The sequence below is a fragment of the Homarus americanus genome, unplaced genomic scaffold, assembly GCF_018991925.1.
Source record: "Homarus americanus isolate GMGI-L3 unplaced genomic scaffold, GMGI_Hamer_2.0 scaffold25467, whole genome shotgun sequence".
In the NCBI taxonomy this organism is placed as follows: domain Eukaryota; kingdom Metazoa; phylum Arthropoda; class Malacostraca; order Decapoda; family Nephropidae; genus Homarus; species Homarus americanus.
This window is the reverse complement of record NW_024732867.1, coordinates 5872569-5885535: the sequence shown is the minus strand read 5'-3', so window position 1 is coordinate 5885535 and position 12967 is coordinate 5872569. Positions and strand designations below refer to the sequence as shown.

The 12967-nt window shown below is 40.1% G+C and overlaps 1 protein-coding gene across 1 annotated transcript in view; it reads left to right on the top strand.

Annotated features, from left to right (window-relative positions):
* The first annotated feature begins 3148 nt into the window (after positions 1-3148).
* The window catches only part of LOC121869163, a 135195-nt gene continuing 125376 nt past the window's right edge, over positions 3149-12967 (top strand). Inside the window, exon 1 of the mRNA XM_042370354.1 lies at positions 3149-3345. The gene's annotated coding sequence lies outside the window, so the exon portion shown is untranslated. The remainder of the gene's footprint in view (positions 3346-12967) is intronic.

Below are 12967 nucleotides of genomic sequence, written 5' to 3'. Positions count from 1 at the left end.
CAATTGCTTTACATGTGATTAACGGCAACAGTGTGGTGAAAACGAAAAATGGTAACAAATGCCTTACATGTGATTAATGGCAGCAGTATGGCGAAAACGAAAAATGGCAACAATTGCCTTACATGTGAATAACGGTTGAAGTGTGCCGAAAACGAAAAATGGCAACAGTTGCCTTACATGTGATTAACGGCAGCAGTGTGGCGAAAACGAAAAATGGCAACAATTGCCTTACATGTGATGAACGGCAGCAATAGGGGGAAAACGAACAATGGCAACAATTGCCTTATATGTTATTGACGGCAGCATTAGAGCAAAAACGAAAAATAGCAACAATTGCCTTACATGTGATTATCGGCGGCAGTATGGCGAAAACGAAAAATGGCAACACTTGTCTAACATGTGATTAACGGTAGCAGTGTGGCAAAAACGAAAAATGGCAATAATTGCTTTACACGTGATTAACGGCAGCAGTGGGGGCGAAAACGAAAAATGGCAACAATTGCCTCACATGTGATTAACGGCAGCAGTGGGGGCGAAAACGAAAAGTGGCAACAGTTGCCTTACATGTGATTAACGGCAGCAGTTTGGCGAAAACAGAAAATGACAACAATTCCCTTACCTGTGATTAACGGCACCAGTGTGGTGAAAACTTATAATGGCAACAATTGCCTTACATGTGAATAACGGCAGCACTTTGGCGAAAACAGAAAATGGCAGCTATTCCCTTACATGTGATTAACGGCAGCAGTTTGGCGAAAACAGAAAATGGCAACAATTCCCTTACCTGTGATTAACGGCACCAGTGGGGCAAAAACGAAAAATGGCAACAATTGCCTTACATGTGATTAACGGCAGCAGTTTGGCGAAAACAGAAAATGGCAACAATTGCCTTACATGTGATTAACGGCAGCAGTGGGGCGAAAACGAAAAATGGCAACAATTGCCTTACATGTGATTAACGGCACCAGTGGGGCAAAAACGAAAAATGGCAACAATTGCCTTACATGTGATTAACGGCAGCAGTTTGGCGAAAACAGAAAATGGCAACAATTCCCTTACATGTGATTAACGGCAGCAGTGTGGCGAAAACGAAAAATGGCAACAATTGCCTAACATGTGATTAACGGCAGCAGTGTGGCGAAAACGAAAAATGGCAACAATTGCCTTATATGTGATTGACGGCAGCATTAGAGCAAAAACGAAAAATAGCAACAATTGCCTTACATGTGATTATCGGCGGCAGTATTGCGAAAACGAAAAATGGCAACACTTGTCTTACATGCGATTAACAGCAGCAGCGTGGCAAAAAGAGAAATGGCAACACTTGCCTTACATGTGAATAACGGCACCAGTGGGGCGAAAACGAAAAATGGCAACAATTGCCTAACATGAGATTAACGGCACCAGTTTGGCGAAAACGAAAAATGGCAACAATTGCCTAACATGTGATTAACGGCAGCAGTGTGGCGAAAACGAAAAATGGCAACACTTGCCTTACATGTGATTAACGACAGCAGTGTGGCGAAAACGAAAAATGGCATGTTTATAGTTCAATTACTTTTAAAACTGCTGAATTGAGAAACATTGGAAATTGAAAACGTATCATCTAAAAACGTTTACCGTATAATATACAGGTTTAAAATTATCTCATAATGAAAAAAAAAATGTTTTCATGTCGGTCTAAATCATGAAGCATGATCCAATACAAACTCTGTCTTTTGTGAATAAAGTTTGTTCTTAAATTAGAAAAGTGTTTCTGAGGCAGCGAGCTTAAGATTTTGGCTAGTTCATTATTTAAGCCACGAAAGTCAAAACCACCATCAAATGTTTCTCGACATCAAATCTAGCCATGACGAGATCTTGGGGTAAATTACATGAAACAAATTCTATGACAAAAATAGTTGAATTGTCTAACGTGTATTCATTAAGCGTAAATTGAGAAATTATTGGTACCTGAAATTTTGCTAAACTATAACTAAAAACTCCAATGAGTCGAAAGGAATTATCCGCTTAATGTATTTGCTCAAGCCATACAGGACTCCAGTCTTAGAAAGATAAATGTAAATATTATTAAAAGGTAGATCCACTTATTTTTTCACTCAACGTAGCAGCGTATTGAGGTTGGCTTCTTATTCAAGTATATACTGTATGCAGTGATTTGTTTTAAAAGGTTTTAGTGTGGTCAATAAGGATATAATTTATTATTATTCTCTCTCTCTCTCTCTCTCTCTCTCTCTCTCTCTCTCTCTCTCTCTCTCTCTCTCTCTCTCTCTCCATATGATTCAGGTATTAGCTCATAAAGTGACCAGTGACCTTTGACCTTCAATAAAGACTACAGGACAGCTCAGGTGCCTCAACGTCAATTCTTTTACAGATACTAAGAGCATGTCAGTCAGCACCAAATATATGGTAAGGGTAAACGGATAGACAGTCAGACAGAACACAAAGAGACCGACTTCCTCAAGCTTCCTATCTCCATGGTGGGGATAAAGTGTGCGGGGAGTATAGCCGGGGCTGGGTGTGGGATGGTTAGGCTAGGTACATCCTGGAAGAGGCTTGAAAGGTTATGGATTGAGATAAATAATTAAGGGTGGAACTACTCAAGTTATGGGCGGGGCTAGATAAGCTATGGGCGGGGCTGGATAAGTTGTGGGCGGGGTTGGATAAGTTATGGGCGGGGCTAGATAAGTTATGGGCGGGGCTAGCTAAGTTATGGGCGGGGCTAGATGAGTTATGGACGGGGATAGCTAAGTTATGGGCAGATTTAATAAGTTATGAGTGAATCTAGATAAATTAAGGGTGGGGCTAAATAAACAGTGTGTGTGGAGCTAGATCAATTATGGGTGGAGCGAGATAAATTATGGGTGGAGCTAGATAAATTATGGGTGGAGCGAGGTAAATTATGGGTGGAGCGAGGTAAATTGTGGGCAACGCTGGAGAAAGCTATGGACGATCTATAAATGATAATGGAAGTAGATATATTGTTGGCGAAGCTACAAAAGTTTCGGGGAATACTAAAAAAAATTGTGGGAGGAGCTAAAAAGAAATAAAAATATGGGTGGAGCTCGTGGCGGTGGCTCCTCCCCTTGCTTCGACCACTAAAAGAACATCTACAACTTGTCGGAACCAGTTACCAGTGACCGCTCGAGGCTCCTCAGAGGTGGGTGTTTACTGCTTTGTCCGCCTGACGTCCGTTGCCTGACCTTACGTTGAGTGGAGCACAACACTACCGCTCATCCACACACACACACAGGTAGAGGACCTCGTGTTGTCGTGAGTCAACCCAGGACCATCGTGAGTGTTATTCTCGGCAAAGTCAGGAAAGCGGCCACAACACCAATAAAGGTTAGTCAGGTTTATACCTTTGTGTTTCGTACATTGACATTCAAGTTTACTATACATATACAATGTGTGTGTTTGTGTGTGTGTGTGTGTCATTCATAGTGCTGTGGTCAGATACATGGCTTCAGAAGAAACAAAATATGCATTCAGCAAAAAAAAATAAGTTTTATCGTTTTTTCCCTTCACTTTCCTGAGAAGTGACGAGAGGGTTTCTGACCATGAGTTAAGAAGTTAAGAGTGCGCCAAATATTAGACGTTACAATATGGCATTTCTTGAGATGAGACTGTGCCTTTGTTGAAGTGCTCACTATATAGAGTAATTTTGTACATTTTATACCAAGTACAACACATCAGACGTAAAACATTGAGAGCGGCGGCTTAAGCTGCCAAGGTGGGGAGCATCGTCACACTACCGAAGGATGATGTAAGAGCGGGGATCAACAGCCCATGTCGAGAGTTGGACTTTTTCAAAGCCATTAAACTTTTTGCTGTAACGCGCATGTCTTATTTTGTCGTTAAAGGTCAACAGCTCACCACAAAACTCATGTTTAACACGACGTAGAAACGACAATTACACTAAAGCCCGGTACACGCAATCGATTTTTTATCACACTTGTCTGCAAACAAACCTGAACTGTGTTTTTCTCCACACTACGATTATGTCTGCTCTAACAGTTCGCTCTCAGATTTCAGAAGAGCATGTTTACCGCAGAAGAATAGCTGCTATTTATTCGTGCTCTGGCATATGCAATGTGAAAAAAGTCAACGAAACTAAAATGAAAAGAAATGCAATGTGAAAAAAGTCAACGAAACTAAAATGAAAAGAAAGTTGTCTAAACAGCTATTGCAGAGACCATATTTATCATAAAAATTTATTAGCAAAATTACAACTCGAGCCTTACGGTTAATATTACTAACCACGATCTTGGAATGGACGAAGAAAGATGTCGCCTTCTCTTATCACCAGTTATCCCATCGACTGAGCAGAAAGACACTAGCATGAATGATGATGGCCCACTAAATCTAATACGAACTCGTTGTAAAAGTGCTCAAATCACTCATTGTCACTATACCAGTACAGCTGATAACAACAATGGGCAGGAACTAGCGGCTACCTACCAGTGTCCCAGTGTTCATTATAAGCTATAATAATATACCTAATCTAGCTATTTTCGATAACCCCCTGTGTGTCATTATACTTGTATTTCTTAATACCAGTACAGTATAAATGAATAATGTAGATGCATAACAATGAAGACTAAAGGCAGAAAATGGCAGGTTAAATAAGTCTGAAGTTTTTAAATGAATTATAAGTTCTATTTCTTACCGCACTTTTAATTTTCGGAATAAATCTTTCAATTTGTGGTAGACCTCAAGTACCTTCGCGCATTGTCACAAGAGGTTGAGTCTGCTGTTGTTACTACTATTGCTAAAGGCAGTGAACTAACCTAAACTCTATCCGTTTTACCTAATCTTTTCGGGCAGCGCTAGATTTTGCACAAACCACCACTATACACGTTCAGTTTTTTTTGCCCAAAGTTGATTGATCAGAAAAGTATAAGTAATAATTTGAGCGTGTTTGCATATATTACTGACATTCTTATTATATTAAACTGAGTATTGTAAAAATGCTCTTCAGATCACTGTTTCTGAGGTTCTACAAATCAGGTGCACCCTGACAGTGAGCTCATTTTCTTGTTATTATACAAGAAGGAAGCCCAATCGTCGTCTCTGGGGAAAAATTAAACCCAAACGAGGTGAACACTCTACCAATGATGTGTTATGGGGGCGGGGTGCTGGGTAGGGGGCGGGGTGCTGGGTAAGGGGCGGGGTTTTGGGTAAGGGCCGGGGTGCTGAGTAAGGGGGTGGGGTGCTGAGTAAGGGACGGGGTGCTGGGTAAGGGGCGGGGAGGGATAAGGTAAATATAGTTACTCATTGAAAAAAAAACGTAAATAATGTCATTAAATCTATTTCGGGGAGACGCCTGTGTTAGCCGAATCCTGCTTCGTGTCTCTTTGTCTTGTTTACAGACCACGTTCACACTTTTATTATCATTGCGCTTCAACAACTAAAGTCTTCAAAGGTTAGAAATTACTTTAGCCTACCAACCAATTAAAACTTCAAAACTCCTTATTTACAATCGAGATTCTTAATTTAGTATAATTTCGAAATCAACTCACGGTACCCTGGTGTAGTACCATCCATACCCATGTTCCATTTCTGTATTTCCAACATATTTACTCTTATATTCTCAGATTGTATTTGCTCTTAATCTTTTTCTCTATTTAGGTCTAGTTATCACAGCTCATATTTCATCCTCCTGTTGATCACTGAGCGCTGGCCGGTCTGAAGGTCCCAGCAGGTCAGTTATAAATTTCTCTATATGATGGTCAAGGGCGGGATGGACAGCTTATTTCTTGGTCAATGTCTCTTTTTCTGTCAAGATAATTCAGTGTCTTATTTTACTAAAGATAATGGTTATGTCTGTACATGGGTATTGGTATATCTCCGTACTCAACAGGAAGAAGAACTACTCAGGCTAGGACTCAAATTTAGCACTAATGCCAAAGAGAGTGTGTGTGTGTGTGTGTGTGTGTGTGTGTGTGTCCGTCACCTTAATTCTAAATTCGTTGGCGCAAATGATAGGTTCCCTGGGGATGTTGTCACTCTTATTATTGTTATTACTTGCCTGAGTACCTTCAGTGTAACCCTCTTGCTGTACGACAGTTTGGGACGGCTGGTAGTGTTCCTCACCACGTTCATTCCTGAAGCCCAACTTTATATTGAATTGAATTGAAACAGTTTATTTAGCCAGAAAAACACAGATACAGTGTGGATAATAATAACAATATTAACATGGCTGAACCAGTTGAGAACCTGGGCTCTCTTTTAGGCACCATACGTCAGGTTTTCCCCAGACATGTCCTCCTTTTCGGCTCATAAATCTCCATCCGGCCGTGTTTTTTACATACCAAAAAATGGTCGGGATTTTACCACGCTCATTATGTTTACATAATTACCCGCAAACGATAGTGTCCCCTAAAAGAGTATTTTACATAAGGGCTAATTTGTTAAACCTACCCTTTTTATACCCGACAAATTTTACAGTGCAGTGAGTTCGCTAACCTAGGACAAGTATTTAAAGACCTTAGTTGTTAAAGGGCAGTAATATAATATCAACCCGAAAGGTGATCAGTAAAGGCGGGCGTATAATATGCTCTTTTAGCACTCACTGAGCGAAACTAGTCGTTAATATTTTAAAAGAATCGTTCAGTGATAGTTTTCGGCAACTGAGTAACATAATGTGGACATAATAGACCAGGACTCAAGCACACCTCGGCGATAATGGTCACAAATGTCCTTATTTAATTAACCATTGACCTTTATTTTCAAACTTAAGACAGTTTACTCTTTCATACGGTAGTGTAAATACCATCAGCAATGCCAGTACCATGCTACCCTCCATGTATCCCTGGAAATATATCACGTACCTCAGGGGGCATCACGCACCCTGTTTGACAATCACTGAATCAAGATAATGCCGGGAGCATAAATTATAAATATTACTACCAACATTATTATTATTATTATTATTATTATTATTATTATTATTATTTTATTATTATTATTGGTGGTGGTGGCGATAGTAGTGTGTGTGTGTGTCGAAGCTCTCGTAGTTAAAACCAACCTAAGAGGTATTCCGAATCCAAAACTAGACCACAGAATCTTAACCCTGCAGTATCAGCTCTGTACATGACTGTCTTTGACTGACTCTCTCACTTAATGATGGATAAAATTGAATTTCTTGACTAACTAAGCATTGTGAAAGTGATTCATCCGTGTGTTCTTTTCTCCACGAGTTTAAAATATTAAAAAGGTTATCTGCGTCATACCTGTTGATAATTGTCGCGTTATTTTACCTGAATAAAATATATAAAAAATAGTGTAAATGTAATTACTGTTCATTATGTATTTGCTAACACCTATTTACTCAGATGATACACTTATATTATTGATAATTTTCTTGAGTAAATGTCCGGTAATTGTCAGAGGGTTGCAACACCCGAAAGGCTCAGCCATGTTAATATTGTTGTGATTATCGTTTACTTTGTGTCTGGCAGAATAAACGTAGCCTGCCTAAAATTACTAACTTGACTGGGTAACCGCACTCAGTAAGGTCATCCTAATGCGGTCAAAAACATAATCACAATCACAGATCAAGGTAAAAACAAACTATACAACCTCTTATGGTCGCTACATGGAATGTCAGGACCCTTCTGGATACTGCACAAATGAGCATCCTGAAAGAAGAACTGCAGTTGTAGCAAAAGAGCTGGCTAAGTATAACATCGACATAGCCATTATTGAGTCCCGGCTCCCAGACAGGGGTCGACTCACAGAACGGGGATCTGGCTACTGGGGAGAGAAACCGCATTTATGGAGTTGGCTTTGCCATCCGCCAATCCATCCCACAAAGGCTAACTGAAATGCCTATTGGGATCAACGAGCGCATCACTACGCTTCGAGTCCCACTGAATCACTCACGTCAGGCCTTCTTCATCAGTGCATACGTCCCTACACTGGATGCAGAGGATGACATCAAAAAGACTTTTTACGCCGTCCTCGACAGAGTGCAAACCTCTATCCCCAGAGAAGATAAGATTGTTTTTCAAGGTAAATTCAATGCCAGAATTAGCAGAGAAGCTGACTTATGGCAGGGAAACATAGGGAGAAATGGACTAGGCAGGTGTAATCCCAACGGCCTACTCCTCAACAAGTGCGCTGCACACAACCTCACTGTCACCTACCCCTTGTTTAGGCAGGCCGACAAGTTCAAGGGTTCTAGGCAAAGCCCACGATCCTAACATTGGCATCTCATTGACTCCATCATTGTCAGAGAAAGAGATCGCCGAGATGTCAGGAGCATCGAGGCTACCATTATCCATTAACAACTACGTTGGGTTGGCCATGTTACCCGCATGGACGACAGTAGACTGCGGATAACGGGAAAGGTAAAAGGATAGTCTTAAGACAAACCCGAAAAAGTGCCAAATCGACCCACTCACCTAGGAGACGATATACTCCACACCGCAATGCTTGGATGAGCATCACAAGGAAAGGTGTGAATACTTTCGAGTTAGCCCGACTGCATACCGAGGCAGACCAGCATCAGCGCCGGAAAGACGCTGCCGCCACCCCTCCCGCAGTAGATGTAGCCCTCCACACATGTAACATCTGTGGACGGCCCTGCCGATCCCGTATCGGCCTCTCGAGTCACCTCAGAGCTCACCAACGAAGGTGACATCCTTAATAACTCGTATCACTGTATCATAGCCGGATGATCGTCATACTCGATTCCGAGTGACAGTAAAGTATTAAGTAGTGTGTGGTATCCAACTCTGACAGTACTGTTTAGAATATAATGGACGGTAAAAGTTTTAGCTTTTGAAAAATTTCTGAACGATGTAGCTCAGAATGTTTCAGTCACAATGTCTTGCCTGGACAGAATTTTAAAGAGAACATTTTTGCTCAACGTTTCAGACACTAACATTTTAGTTCTGAATGTGTCGAACACTAACCATTTTGAACGGAACATTTTACCTTAGAAAGCCTGTGACGGGCAGTTATAGCTTAGAAAGCATATATCCGAGTGTTTCCCAACTCCTATTGTTGTTATAATGTTATTACTGCGCTTAAACAACTAAGGTCTTTAAGTGCGTAACAAGGTTAGTAATTGCTCTATTTCATCAACCATTAAAAATTATAAGAGATAGAACTCTCAATGTTAACTCCTAAGACAACTAACGAAGCTAAGGTTAGAGAGAGAGAGAGAGAGAGAGAGAGAGAGACTCTGGCTCATGATTCTCCATTGCTCCTACGATATTTTTGCCCCGTAATAGAAGGTAACACAGCGTATTTAACTTTTAATTATTATTATTATTAAGTACAATAACAGACACCATCAAGTACAATAACAGACACCACCAAGTACAATAGAGACACTACCAAGTACAAAAACAGACATCACGAAGTACAAAAGCAGACACTACCAAGGACAAGAAAAAGGACCAATCTGGCGAATATAGCCAAAACAGTAATTGCGACCAAAATGACGTAAAAATTAGAACGCGACTCGACTATAAAGAGGCGAGTTCCCCCGATGGCCGTTAATCAAGCGACTAATCACCTGCAAGTTGGTTAACACAGGTGAAGAGGGAAGTAAGTACCAGTGTGAGGGGATCTATTGACCCATACTACAGGCAGCTCCGTTTATATCCTACTGACCAATATTTTACATTAATCTCGGAGGCAAACGTCACCACGATTGATTCTCCTACCTATAGCCTTTATTTGTGCAATAATATTCTTTAAATAATTGTTTATCGATTCTCCGAAATGTATTAAACTAAGACACAAGACAAGCTTGGGCCAATACAGCCAGATATCGTCGAACTAACTGATAACGAAGGAGAAATGAACAGTAATCTGAACAGGCATTTTTCGTCAGTTTTTATAGCCTTAGATTTAAACATGATAATGCTGACTCTCTGTTTCCTATCCTACAGTATAACCACACCCTAATTCAGTTTAGGATATATCGTCCAATTCCACGTCCTTCTACTTTACGCATTAGTATTTCATGGGGGGTCTGTCGAAGGCTTTGCTAAAGTCAGGGTTAAACACATCATAAAAACATAAGGAGTCTGCAATAGGCCGGTTGGCCTGTGCATGGCAGCTCCTGTCGAGAGTTACTACCACTCTCCATCATCCATGAATCTATCTAGCCTCCTTTTGAAACTTTCCAGCGTTCCATCACTTACTACAAAGTTGCTAAGCTTGTTCCACTAGTCCACCACCCTATTTGTGAACCAGTTCCTTCCTATCTCCCTCCTAAACCTAAACTTATCCAACTTAAATCCGTTGCTCCGAGTCCTATCCTGCTCGAATATTATAAGAACTTTATCTATATCCCCTTTATTGATTCCTTTCACCCATTAAAATACTTCTATCATATCTCCCCGCACTCTTCGTCTTTCTAGGGAATGCAAGTTTAGTTTCTTTAACCTATCCTGATATGGAAGGTTTCTAAGTTCCGGAATCATTTTCGTCATTCTTCGCTGCACCGACTCAAGTGAATTGATATCCATTCTATAATGAGGGCACCAGAACTGAACCGCATAATCGAGGTGCGGCCTGACTAGCGCAAGATATAGTTGCAATAAGACCTCTGCACTCATATTACTTACACTTCTAGATATGAAACCCAATACTCTGTTTGCCTTATTTCGAACATTAACGCACTGTTTTCTAGGCCGTAGGTCCGGGCTTACAAGTACCCCTCGGTCTCTTTCACAAGTCGACTTCTCAAGGTTGATATTATTAAAGCTGTATTCATTGATATCATTTGTTCTTCCAATATTAAGTACGCTGCACTTGCTGTTGTTGAATTTCATTTGCCATTTTTCAGACCACCCCTGCAGTTTATTTAGATCCTCCTGTAATGCATTTGCATCCTGCCCTGAATTAATCTGCCGCCCTATTTTGGTGTCATCCGAAAACTTGCTTATGTCACTGCTGATCCCAGTATCTACATCGTTTATGTAGATTATGAGCAAGAGTGGGCCTAGTACTGACCCCTGGGGAACCCCACTGGTTACACGGCCCCACTCAGATTTAATACCATCTACGCTGACTCTCTGCGTTCTATCGGTGAGCCATGATTTTATCCAATTTAAAACTTTCCCCTCGATACCATGGGCCTTAATTTTTCTCAGAAGCCTCTGATGCGGTACTCTGTCAAACGCTTTGCTAAAGTCTAAGTAAATAACATCGTAATTTTCGTCATTATCTACTACCTCGAAGACTTTCCTAAAAAACGTCAGCAGATTTGTAAGACAAGATTTTCCCTTTGTAAACCCATGTTGAGAGTCGTAGATTAATTTGCTTTTCTCTAAATGCGATCGGATGCTATCTGCTATAATTGATTCAAGAAATTTCCCCACTACTGACGTCAAACTGATCGGCCGGTAATTTGACGCTGATGCTCTGTCTCCCTTTTTGAATATGGGTACTACATTTGCCTGCTTCCACAAGTAACTAGTCGTGCCATACTATATAACTAGTCGTGCCATACTAAAGTATATAATTAGTCGTGTCATACTATATAACTAGTCGTGTCATACTAAATAACTGGTTGTGTCATAACTGATCGTGACACTATAACAACCAGTTACGTTAGCATTACATCAGGATAACATCATTAAAGTACTTATGTCAACACCTAAACTGGATCCAAATCAGAATTCGAATCTTCAGAATGAATCGATTCCAACAGACAACGTTATATCATCTTGTTCATCATGCGTGTTCGTGCTGAGTTCGTTAATCATATAGAGACCGAAAGAAGATTTTCCTCCAGCTTATTTCACTTGATGATTTAACATTCTAACACTACTTGGGAGGTAAGTTAATTTTGGTTAGGTTAAGTTGGGTTGGGTTGGGTTGGGTTGGGTTGGGTTGGATTGGGTTGGGTTGGGTTGGGTTGGGATGGCGTTAAGATATTTAATCATCAGGTGAAATAAGCTACAGTTGCTAATCTTATGCAGGTATAGTACATTGAAGGTACGCGGCCTCACCTGTACTACGGCTCCGCTTTCTGCAGGTGTGATCTCGTAACATCTTCCAGGAAAGACAGATATTTCTGAATTTTTAAAACTTGTCTGCTGGAGAAAGATTGTGGGGAGCTACTTCTAATGTCAGGATTATTAAACATCATTTACTACGTCTTAAGTTTACGTTGATTCAACTGCCAGGATTATTCAGCACCGTTCACGATATCTTAAATACTTCAACTGCCTGCAGGGTTATTAAGCACAAACCACTCCAACATGGCTACCGTTGGTGTGAGTGACCCCTGGTAAACTAGGCAACGTCTGGGCCACCAAGTATAAGTGTCGATACGGTTCCTTAAATCTATAATAATGAAAGATGAAGAGCAATGCAATAAGACGCCGAGAACTAAATAATGCAGTCATTGATTTTCTTTGTGAGGAAGTAAAGGGGAATTGTTCCCCTTTTCCCAGTTTCTTTATAGTACCTAAGTGATCGTTTTCTTTTAAGATACAGAGATTGATTATATATATATATATATATATATATATATATATATATATATATATATATATATATATATATATATATATATATATATATATATATATATATAATAGTCGATAATTTGATATTTTATTTGATATAGATGTTTAAATAATGTTCCTTTGTTATTTTGATTATCTTCACTTGTACAGTTGAGTACACAACTCCCAGGACTCACCGCGTTTAATAATAATCAGCCATCACGCAATGTTTACTGTGGGAGAAGTAAAATTCAAGTATGAATATAATTTTTCTACCCAACTTCACACTGAATTACACTTTCTTACAGTGATAGATTTACCTGCTTGGCATAAAATACGGCCAGCATATTAAAGCATGAGTTGAATAAGACCACTCCATCAGTTTGAGGATGAAATAATATTTGTAATTTTAAGAAATTATTTTATAAGCAGAATATTGGGGAGGAACATTTTAGCTACACTGAGTCACGCTTATATAGGGTTGGGAG